This window comes from Perca flavescens, chromosome 13 (assembly GCF_004354835.1).
Source record: "Perca flavescens isolate YP-PL-M2 chromosome 13, PFLA_1.0, whole genome shotgun sequence".
Lineage (NCBI taxonomy): Eukaryota > Metazoa > Chordata > Actinopteri > Perciformes > Percidae > Perca > Perca flavescens.
In genome coordinates this window covers 3,393,906-3,406,232 of record NC_041343.1, presented here as the reverse complement: position 1 = coordinate 3,406,232, position 12,327 = coordinate 3,393,906, and positions in this window count along the sequence as shown.

Below are 12,327 nucleotides of genomic sequence, written 5' to 3'. Positions count from 1 at the left end.
TGCTCCAATTGATCTGGCGTCACCAGTTAGCAGGATGATCAAGTGGCTCGTTAAGCAGAAGAGGAATTAGGTCTGAGTGTGTCAGATAGGACAAAGTCGTGGCGGCCCCCGGGGTACCTGTGTGGTATACCGTCGCATGACACCTTCGCTCTCCGAAGGAGCTGTGTTTGATCCTGCCGGCCTGGAAAAATCTTTCCTCAGAGGCAACTGAGACAAGGAGTGAGCAGTCATTGGGTACATTCCCACTCTCCCATCGTGTAAAATACGGACGTTTGGTCATGTGCCTTTGGCGTTTGTTATTCACGCTTAAAGTCTCCTTTGGCGCCGGGACTCTTGATGTCGCTTTTGACGCTCTGGGTCGGGACGTGTTGACTGACATGCGGCACAAGAACTGGTCAGTAAGGTTTAGGAAAAGATGGTGGCTGGGGTTACGAAATGTACGTTTCAGTGACACGCGGGACAAGTACGGGACATGTGTTGTGGATCAGTGTCTGTCTCCCTGTCCCTGCCTTAATGTGACTATTATCGCCACTGTTCATCACACCCCCAACCGGCCCGTCAGACACCGCCTACCAAGAGCCTGGGTCTGTCCGAGGTTTCTTCCCAAGAGGGAGTTTTTCCTCGCCACTGTCGCACTGCTTGCTCTTGAGGGAATTACTGTAATTGTTGGAATTGTTGGGGCTTTGTAAATTATAGAGTGTGGTCTAGACCTACTCTATCTGTAAAGTGTCTCAAGATAACTCTTGTTATGATTTGATACTATAAATAAAATTGAATTGAATTGTTTTCCTGTTCCCCTTTCCCTTGTGTGTGTGTTGTCTGTGTCTGTCTCCACCGGCTTCCATGTCACTAGTTCTAGGTCAAGGGGCGTGGCCACTCTCACCTGCTCTGCTCCAGCCAGCTGCAGATCATTCCAGTAATCAACCAACAGTTATCAACCCGGGCTGTTCACCTCTTCAGCGCCAGTTCGTTGCAACCATTCTCGTGGTAACGTGGCTCTACTCTGTGCTCGAGAGAATGATCCCTGTTTTCTCTGTTTCCAGTTTGGTTGTTGCCTCATTTATGCTCTGGCTCACGCATTCCTTCTCTGCTCAGATTCTGCCTCTGGACCCGCTGCTCACCAGCTTTCATCTGCCTCCTCGCTGCCTACTCACCTCGCCACTCCGCTCTCAACCAGCCATTCCACCCAGCCGTCATCTTTGCTGCCTGGCCACACACCTGCCTTCTGATCTCCGGCTTCGCCCCTACCTGGAGCAGCTATCCTGGCCATCTCCCTCCTCCACTATCAAACATTGTTTCTAATAAACACTGTAAACTGCTCATCTGTGTTTGTGTGCCTGTTTCTCAGTTCCGGGTCTGACTGGAGCCTAACAACATGAACCCTGGTCCTGTTTTGTTTGACCCATCCACCACCCCAACCACATTTTGGTCTTTCCTACTACTCTCTACCGTTGTCTCTCTTAATACTACGTCATCTTACAGCGCAGAGGTCGAGCTGCTGCTCTGCCCGGTGCGTGCCATACAGACGCTAAAGGTATCTGACGTTGAGAGCCACTGCCCAAGCGTCCGTATATTACGTGTTGGTAGTGAGAACGGGTTGGTTGTTTGGAGAAAATTGAGCCCTGCAACTAAAGACACATACGCTTGACAAACGGGCACTTTCTGCATGAGAAAATATGCAGAATTGGTACAGGACGTACAGATTTATTTAAAGAGACATCTTTACCATGAGGTAGTGGCATAATATCTTACACTAATAAACCATATCTACTTCTCCATCTATGGTTCTTTCCCAGGGAACTCCAAAGGATTAAAGGAGAAACAGAAATGTGGGATTATTACCAGGTTACAGCGCAGGTCACAGGTCTCCAGCATCCTCTGTAAGACTCACTGAACTCGATTTAGAGGATAGAGCGCTTTTCTGCAGATACTCCCGTTCAACAAGGCAACATCCATTATTTCTCCTCCTGCTGTTATTGGTAACATCAACTGTGTGGTATATACTCATCTGCTATCTCCCAACACAGATACTGAAACTAATTATCTCAGCAGTAAAAACATTACCAAGACTTCTATAGGTGCAACAATTGCCAGTCCAGTAGCACCACTGTGTTACCAGGAGTAAAATAAACAGACACAACGTTAATATTAGCAAAGAAATGCCACTGTACCTCGCTAAGCAGCCTCTGCACAATATTTGGACAAGCATTATTCTGTTCACTTTTTGAGCTGCAGGGCCAGAGCTGCACTGTAAATACACTTGCTACATAATTGGTTGTGGTGAAAAGGAATGCTTCTGAAATATTTGGCAAATAAACACAATGTGTTTCTCTCTGAAGTGAACCGTACTTGGCGGTAACCGTGACACATACACACTCACGCAAGAGACAACGACGTGGCCAGACAGCGAGGACAACAATCTCAGAGTGCTGGTCCAGCTATCTGCCCTCAGATATGGATACAGAGGCAGGGGAAGGGCCAGCAGAGCCAGCCACTCTCGCTCTGACTATATGTCTGATGTCGGCCCAAGATGCACAACGGGTGAAAAGGCTCAAACTCTCAGCAGATGGGGGAATCAATCTCTCACAGAGAAAAAGCTTCTTTTAGAAAATCAGGTTTTACAGAAGTTGTATTGGTTAACCTACCAGTGAATTCTATTATATATATATTTATATAGCGCAAGTACACAGCATAGTATCGCAATATTTTCCGTGGCAATACTGTATCGATACACAGACACCAAGTATCCATCTTTTATTATATATGTGTTGGTCAGTTTGTCTGCTTAATAAAATTGTAAAATTAAATCTTAAAAATCTTTTTAGATAAAACACATGTTGACCAAGTTTCCTTTTGGGGACATAATCAAAAATTTGAAGTTGGATAAAAGGTAATACATTGAAATATATGGCAGAATATTGGAATATGTTTAAAAATAAATAATAAATAATATTAAATAAATAATAAATAATAAGAATAATAAAGAAATAATAAAGAAATTGCGCAGAGGGGACTTGCACACTTGCACAATGTCTGCATATGAAAGAGGGGACGTCCATGAAGTGAAACTGTCTGTACCATTCAATAAATGTTTGTTTACAGCAAATACTAAGTTTCTCAAAAAATTAAGAAAATTAAGAAATTAAATTAATAATAATAATAATAATTAATAATAATAATTAAATTAAGAAATGATCAGGCCTCTTCAGTAGAGAATAAATACCTGCCAATCAGAAGTGACTTGACTGCATGCACTTATATCAAGGACTGAAGTGTTAGCAACAACATATAGTTATCCAAGTTTAATTATAGAAAGTACTGAGAAATATGCGACATGTGTGGTGTGCCTTTCACTTCATGCAAACTCTCAGTTCCATTGTTGCAATGCTGAATCATTGGACAGATGTCAGATGGGTTTCATCTTGTCTTTTCACCAATAAATTTTCGGTATTAAGATTGCAAAAGTTTTTTTTTCCCCACATACTCACTATCTCACACAAACACACACACACACACACACACACACGCACACAGAGCAATGCCTGAACGCTTTTGAATGTGGACACAGTTATGAAGGACCTCAGGCCATCAGGCAGCTCAGAGTTCAGTCTCCACAAGTTTAGGAAGAAATTTACTTAGAAGAAGAGACAGACAGGTCAGGCTACTGAATTCGGTAGGTTTGACGCACAATGAATGATAAGCTACAAAACCAAATGACATTTATGTACATTACAACCAGGGGGTGTATTATTTAATTCTAAAGTCTTAGCTCTGATAATTCAAGACCTTTTCTGTAGCTGAAAAAAAAAAAAAAAAAAAAAAAGCTTTTGGTGGAGATAATTTTCTTGACTTCAACTTTTGACTGTAACCATGGCTGTGGGCTCACCAAGATGTATACTAATGAAACCGTGCGTCTTAGGGCAGACTGCTTTATTTTTCTTCCGGCCCTCGGATGCAGCCTCAGAGCATAATAAAGAGGTCTCTGTGGGGCCTCAGTCCTCCCCAGCAACTCAAGACAAACTAAATAATGGCATTTTCTAAGGTAAAGTGTTTACTGCTGTCTAAATGCTGCTATTACTCTTCATAGTGTATGCTAAAGTGTTAAAAAATAAGCATACAGTCAACATTATGTGGGTGTACCACTGGGAGTATATCCTACACATGATTAAAATGGCTTTTATCTAATCACATAGATAATTTGGCTGATTTAGGCCAATGTTCCATAACCTTTAAATGCTGATGCTCACAATGGAGCGATACTTAAAGTTAGGCGTTACAATAGAAAGCATTCAGTTCCAGTCATACAGCTACTATGCTGCAGTCTATGAAACACTGCTGCACATGAACAATTGCCCTTAAAAACTTTCTTTCCATTTGATTTAAGCATTTGACTGACCTCTGTTAATTTCCTTTCACTTCTCAAATGTAGAAATGTACAATGGCTACTTTGATTAATTTCAATTTATGCGTTTCAGTTCTCATTCACTCAGCTCACCATGTGGCCACATTCATGTGCTGAATGGACCCTTTTCTTTGTCTGCTGTTATTATCCTATGGACGTGTTCCTATAATTAAAGCTGTGGTAAAGCCTGATAATAGTGCGATGAATTCATGACTTTAAAGGTCCAATATGTAATATTTGTACTGTAATAAATCCAAAAATGACACCAATGCCTCATCAGATGTTAAGGAAACATGTTAAACTGAAATACTATCTTTTCTGACAACAATGCTAATTTCAGTATTTTTTCTTTTTGAAATTTACATTACGTGACAGAATTTATGTTTATGTTTTGATCTGTGTGTTGTTATCAACGGCCCAGTTTGACAGGCAGGCCGGGTTGCCAGATATACCTGTAAAAACGTAAACCCAGCGCGCTACAGTTGTAACGGTAGTACAGCCATGAAAGCAGCAAACAAACGAACAGGATCAACGGAGATAGATTCTACATGACATAAAAAAAGAAAACAGCATGTTTCTAACAGTTGCGTGACCAGAGACGTAATGTATTTGAAAGATGGAGACAGCTTAGATCCCAAAAGGACGCAGAGTTGGCTTATTTTCTCCTGAACAGGTAAGCATTAGCTTCATGCTAATTTATCACAGCTACTGGGCATTTTTTGTCATTTCAACATTTGTGTACTCACATCGAATTATATAGCTAGAGTACCCGAGTTGGTTACTCTAGCTTGAAAAAAAAAAAAGAATTGAGACATAGTCAGTAAAGTGATCCCGACTGGTCCTGGCTAACGCCGCCATGCTAACCCTGCTAACTGCTAACGTTACCGGGAGGACCAGGCAAGCAGCTCATGGCTGTTTACAGCGTGTAGCCTCTTCAGCGGCTGAAGCCGACAACGGTGAGTTATTTTAAGCCACGAGAGGGGGGCTGTAAATCGGAAAGAGAGGACTGTGAGTTTGCAGTGTGTTTAGCGATTGTTGCCGTAATTCTAAGCCAATGAAGTGTGTTCCGTCGGCAAGGTAGTGGTATTTTTAGCGTTTTGTATTATAATTCTAAGCCGAGGAAGTGTGCCTGACTGGCGTGTGGAGAGGACAGTGAGGTTGTTGTGTTTTTAGCGGTTCATACTGTAATTTTAAGCCGAAAAAGTGTGTCTGTCAGTTGGTTACAGAGCTCCGCGTGAGCACGGGCTTTTATGACTGTCAATATAGCCAGCATCTACCGTTAGCTACTCCGCTGTGCTGTGGAGTAACGTCTGGCTATGTGACACTAGCATCTACCGTTAGCTACTCCGCTGTGCTGTGGAGTAACGTCTGGCTATGTGAGACTAGCATCTACCGTTAGCTACTCCGCTGTGCTGTGGAGTAATGTCTGGCTATGTGAGACTAGCATCTACCGTTAGCTACTCCGCTGTGCTGTGGAGTAATGTCTGGCTATGTGAGACTAGCATCTACCATTAGCTACTCCGCTGTGCTGTGGAGTAATGTCTGGCTATGTGAGACTAGCATCTAACGTTAGCTACTCCGCTGTGCTTTGGTGTAATGTCTGGCTATGTGAGACTAGCATCTACCGTTAGCTACTCTGCTGTGCTGTGGAGTAATGTCTGGCTATGTGAGAAAAGCGTCTAGCAACATTGTTGTGAATGCTGCGGTCTCAGCCTGGCAACCTCCGTGAACTTCGAGTCTGGGCAGGAGGGGGCGGGGGAAACGACTCTCCAGTATTTTGAATTGGTAGTGCAGTAACTATTTTAACCGCTAGCTGCCAGTATTACATACAGTATTACATATTGCACCTTTAAGTATCCCACTGGGACTTGATATGCCATTTGGGAATGGCCTTGAGAATGTTTTTTTTTTAAAGGTTACTGTAGAGTTCAGATGCAGAATAATAATGTTCAGCAGAATCAAACAGTTGATGGAATGAGATCTACTGTAAGCACTGTAGTCTGAAAATTCATAATATAAATTATATCTTTAACTTTGTGCTGTACAAAGTGAAGTCCCACTTTACTTACACAGTGGGCTGAATATAATAACAATCCTTTCACACAGACACAACCGGAAGAGTCAAAACAAATGGAATATTTCATTCCAAACCATTTTCTGCTCAGAATTCAGCCAGCATGGCACACAATATGCCACTTATCTTTACTACAAATATACATTCCGTGGGGTAACTTAATCTCAGTGGATGGGAAATGACGAGAGCCAAATGAGCCTGTATAATGTGTAACGGTTGTAACCATGAGCCTTATCAACGCTGACATTATCTACTTGGCAAGGGCAAATGACAGTTCAAGGGCAATGCAATTAAAAAGGACATTATAATATGCCACAGGTATTCATGCCATTCGAGTAAGCATGCATAGTATGCAAATATGATTGAGTTTCCATTTATTTAAAACACTGAGGAATGAGAAATATTTTGAACAATCGTGCCAACCATCCTCCAACAAACATTGAAACATAAGATGTTTTAAAAGCTAAGAACTCACTAAATGATTAATTACCAAGGACTTAAAATTCCTCCAAAGCCAATAAGCATAACCCATTACGCATTAAATGAGGAAGAAATGGAAAGGGAAAATGATTTAGTTTGTCGCTAATTTAGCATACATGTGGTGAACTATCAAGGATGCATTTCAATACCCCAAAGTGCACATCATCAGTAGTCATTACCGCGTGGATTTCCTGAGAGAGGTCACACATGTTGCAGAAATAACAAGCTCTCCTCGCTGTCCCGGGCAGTAATAATGCATAAACCACAGCGCGTCTATCTCCAACACTGGGCTTTTTATTTTCAGCTTTAGAGGAGAAAAAGACACTGCAATCCTTGTTTGACAAGGAAACCAGCTTTGGCTGTCAAAGCTCAATGGCATCACACACATAACATCTATCTTGTATTACTTGAGGTCGCCGGGGAAGAAGAACACTTTCTCAAAGTCCTTTTTTTTTCAACATCTCTCGAAATTCTCAATACGCTAACTACATGCTCCTTTTCCCATAACCTTGGCCCAATTTATTTCTTCCTCCCTGCTTTGCTGGCTCCTGGCATTTCCAATGGGGTGAGTGAGGTCACGGCGGTTGTTCAATTAAAGATATGAAGTCATGTGCAATCTCTCTGCAATCGATCCAAAAAACAAAGTCAGCCCAAGGTGACGTCCGACACCGATATGTGTTTCATAATCATGCTGCTCTTTTCTGAGCTCCTTCCAAGTGAGTGAACTGGCATTGTCCCAGATGCAACTGTCAATAAGAGGGTGGGGGGGTGTCCCTGGATGAAAATTGTTATTAACCTTCCTGTTTATTCCATTTAAATACATTTTTACCCCTTTGGAAAGTGTTTTACAGTTCTGTGCATGTACATTTTTGTTCTTCGTTACTGAAAACAACTTTTATTCTTCTGCATAGCGGGGTATGTTGAGGGTTTCTTTTGAACAGATCAAATAGAAATATGCCATCAGCATGACAGATGTGGACCAGTACAAGTCGCTGGGTGGTTGAGCGAGGTAATCCTTGGATCTCTGATGGACCGCAGGGGCCAAGGTGAGCGTTTGTCCCCTCCAGACACATGCCGACACCACAGCCACTGCCTCGGCTGCTAATTGAATTTGATGTTCCGTCCCTGGTAAAGGTTTCCCGCTGCTGATAGATAGTACAGCCTTTTCCTCTGTCATCTAAGCTTAGAGCAGAAGCCCATTTACATGAAACAGTTCCGATCTGCGGAACGGAGATGGGTAAGTCAAGGTGAAAGGGAGAGAATTACACATTCGAGGTGCATAGCAACACAGGCGGCCATTTCGCAGATGAAGAACTTCTTGTATGTCGGGAAGTCATCAGGGGCTGTTGCTGCTACCGGGGCGATGGATCGCCAAATGCAGCCATGCAGAGGAAAGTCACCTGTACTCCTGTTACCAAAGAAACAAGTCCAGGAGCTGCAAAGGTCACTGAGACTAAGTGCACACCGGGAAGAACAGATGGATGCTCGGCTGAGGTTGATAGCGTTATTATTAAACCAATGTTTGAAATAAGAAGGAGAAAAAAAACAGCACTGGAAAATGTTTAATTATGACACTCAGTAATGAGTGTAGACAAACTCTGATATGTGAAGTATCACAATTTCCTGAAGTAGGGGTCTGCCCTTTTTAATACATATTTTTAAACTTAATTAAAAGCTGCTAGAAATGTTCATACGATGCAGTAAACCACTGCGCTGTGAGCACTTTGGCTTTGGAATCAAGATGATGTCTAACTTCTCCCTTCCAAAATAGCTAGATTAACATATTAATACTCCATGACGTTTATTCTTTTCCTGTTTTGCCAATAGCAGATCATTTTGTTCCACTTTTCAACCGCAATTACTGCAAAGCCATTCGGTTACATGAAAGAACGTGCCCTGAGGCATGGTGTCTTTGTTCAACATTCACATAACAGCTCCTCATTACAATCTCTGACTCTAAATCAGAAATTCATACAATACACAGACCACAGCGGAATCCATCAATAGCCCTGTAGCTTGTTGTGCTTAGAATTTTGATTTCAAACAAATATTCAATTATGAAACAGGGACACACCATATGGCACAGTGGGTTCCGGACTGGGTGTCCGCATAGTGCTAGTACCTCTGATCAACAGCACACACATGCTATGTGTTGGGGACCAAGAGTCTGGTTAAACCTGATTTTAACCAAAAGGCCTCAGATTAAACTGACCTCTGGATACAGGACACACATGTGCTCAGAGACAAAGGAATCTTGGCCTGCATGTAAACCCCAAAGCCAGGGTAATTCACACCTCTATGCAAAAGTGCCAGCCAGAAGGGAAACTCCTCACAACTGGCAATTTGATCATTTGCAATTTGATCATTGGCAAATTATCAAAGATGTTTTATCAATATTAATAAAGTTATGAATATGGTTATTAATAACTTTATCAAATCGACAAACAATCAAAACGGGGCACCACCCTGCAAGTCAGCAACCAATAATCAAACTGTGGAACAGTCTCATTTCTGTGGTAATCCTTTAAAAAGGAAATAAAGGAAGGGGTGACTCCAAGCATGGACCTGATCGACCAGCAATTATTACAACAAGTACACAAATAATCACAAGCAACTGCTAATTAAGTATAATAAGATTTATTAACATCACAATTATCAGTAGCTAATCAATAATCCTTCGATAATAAACTTATATATCTTTTACAATATCACAACCAAAACAAAGCAAAAACAAAGCAGCATGGACACGTCTGTGTCTGTGTGTGTGTGAGTGTGTGTGTGAGAGAGAGTGAGTGAAAAAGGAGGGGCGGTGTCGAAATGTAGTTCTAACACAAAAACAACTCCAAAAATGGCTACTCCTGTGAGCTGCACAAAACTATTTAGCCTCAAGAGGGCGGTAATGGTGCTGGGTGAAGGAGAAGGGCCGAAGAAGCCGGGGGTTGCCAGGCAACGCGCACGCTTAGCCGGTATGGTAACCAGTTCCTGTGTTAGCTCTGTACGAACGTAAGCCGATTCCACGTGGCTAAACTACAGCGTTAGCTTGGGAGCTACGCGGCTAGCCTGTGTCGTGTGTGTGTGTGTGTGTGTGTGTGTGTGTGTGTGTGTGTGTGTGTGTGTGTTAGTAAAAGAAGAAAGAGAAGAAGAGTAAAGAAAAGAGGCACTCTGATCTTAGTTATCGATAATGACCCGCCCCCCTCAGCTACTCAGGTCTGGACCACACGTGTAGTTAGGACAGACTGAGACTTTTGACTTACTGAGGGAAACTTTGGTAATTATAACCACTCCAGTGGCTAACAGCTGATTTCGCGATTCTATCGCAGACAGTAATTAAAACTCCGTGAAAGGAGTGATTAAGCAGGTAGCGCTTATGGTTTTAACCAGCTACTTAACACAACATCAACAGTACCATGATCTAGTGATACATTCACAGAACAGATTAATAATCACATATGGACCAGTACATGATTAAATCAGATCACCTTAATGGCAACAATGGTAGCGAACCCCTTGCTCATTAATAAACACACTACTTATCTCTGCCCAGACGTAAGCCTTCTTACGGTGTGTTCAGTCCGTTTGTTTCTGTCCAGAGATTTCCACAGAAATGAAACAGAACGAATCCCTTGGCGCTCGTCAGCAGCCACGGAGAAACTTCCTCCAAAAAGGCAGAAAGGGGGAAGTTTAGTCGACTTTGAGAAGAAAACGTTGTTTCCTTCTCACTGCAGATATGAAAACACTGGTGCGTTTTCAAGGATCCACCGAAATAAAATCCACTTTCTCCAGAAAATGGAAGTTCAGCACAAGCGCTTGCGCGCTCCCCTCAGCAACGGAGTTGCAATGGAAGACGAGGATTTTCCTAGGATCAGGCTTTTTATAGGTTAAGACCCACTGCTGTGTTTATGGTCCCGCTGAACCAATAGGAAGACTCGAAAATCTTGAAAGGGTGAAGACTACAATCTTGTAGTTCTTTGATTTCCTGCCAGTTGTGAGGCGTTTCCCCTCTGGCTGGCACTTTCGCATAGAGGTGTGAATTACCCCGGCTTTGGGGTTTACATGCAGGCCAAGATTCCTTTGTCTCTGAGCACATGTGTGTCCTTTATCCAGAGGTCAGTTTAATCTGAGGCCTTTTGGTTAAAATCAGGTTTAACCAGACTCTTGGTCCCCAACATATGTTTTATTCATGAATCCTCATGGTCCAGTGGCTCACTATGGGCCACTTGGTCTGCTCTGAGCTAAGGGTGGCTCACTTTACCCTCTCTTAATATGGAGAGGTCAGACAGTGCTTAACGATTGATCTGGTGTGCTTGAGAGTTTCCTGTGTTGTTGATGCATGATCTTAGCTGTTATCTATTCTTTCTTCAAAGCCACCAGACTCCTTTGACAAAAACAGAACACGGGAGTTGCTGCTTTAAGGCTGCCACGAATAGTCAGGTAGTTTGTGTTATTGTGTGACTCTGGCGTTTTAATAACTAACAAACTGGTACTGCTGCCTGCTTTTCCAAACTGGGGGCGTGCCAACTGCCATCTACTGTAGATAGTGTTGCGTAGCCAGACCTTCCTCCACAGCGCTGCCGAGGAGGATCTGGCTAGTCCACCCAGCATTCCGGGATGGGAGGAAAACATGCTCTTGTTTATTGGCATTTCTTTAAACCAATCACAATCATCTTGGGCGGTGCTGTGTGCTGCATGGAGCGCCAGTCTCACTGGAAAATAGCCTCTGGAAGGAACTTGTTTTGGTGGAACGTGTACGTTCAAAAGTAGTTTTAGTCGTGCAACAGAAAACTCTGATTGGACAGATAGTCTAGCTAGCTGTCTGGATTTACCCTGCAGAAATCTGAGGAGCAGTTAACCATAGTCCTCAGAAATCCACCGGAGGTTAGAACGCCAACACAAAGAAAGAGGAAGGGGACGGACATCGGGGGACAAACGGCGGAATTTCTGGCGGCAACAGAGCAATCCCGGAAGTGGAAAGTCGTGGATATAGACTAACTGTAGCTAACACACTGACTATGGAGAAGTAGCTCATACGATCACACTTAAAAAATAAATAAAAGTATTCTATACTATTTAAAACTTAATTCTAGTTGATCACAACTTGGGTCTCCCCAAGTAAATAGCAAATCTTGAAGCATGGCAACAAAGGAAGGCAAATTGTAAAATCTTTACCCAAACCATCCGTTATTTCAACTTTGACCCACTATATTGATCATAATTATGAGGAAGGTATTATTATAGATTTTATATTTTAGAGAAGATCACAAAATATAATGGTTAAAATAATCTGGCTGATATGATGGCTTGTTTCTGTATTAAACAACACCATGATCTGTGTATGTGAGTGCCTAAACATAACCAAACACAAGTTTGTTTG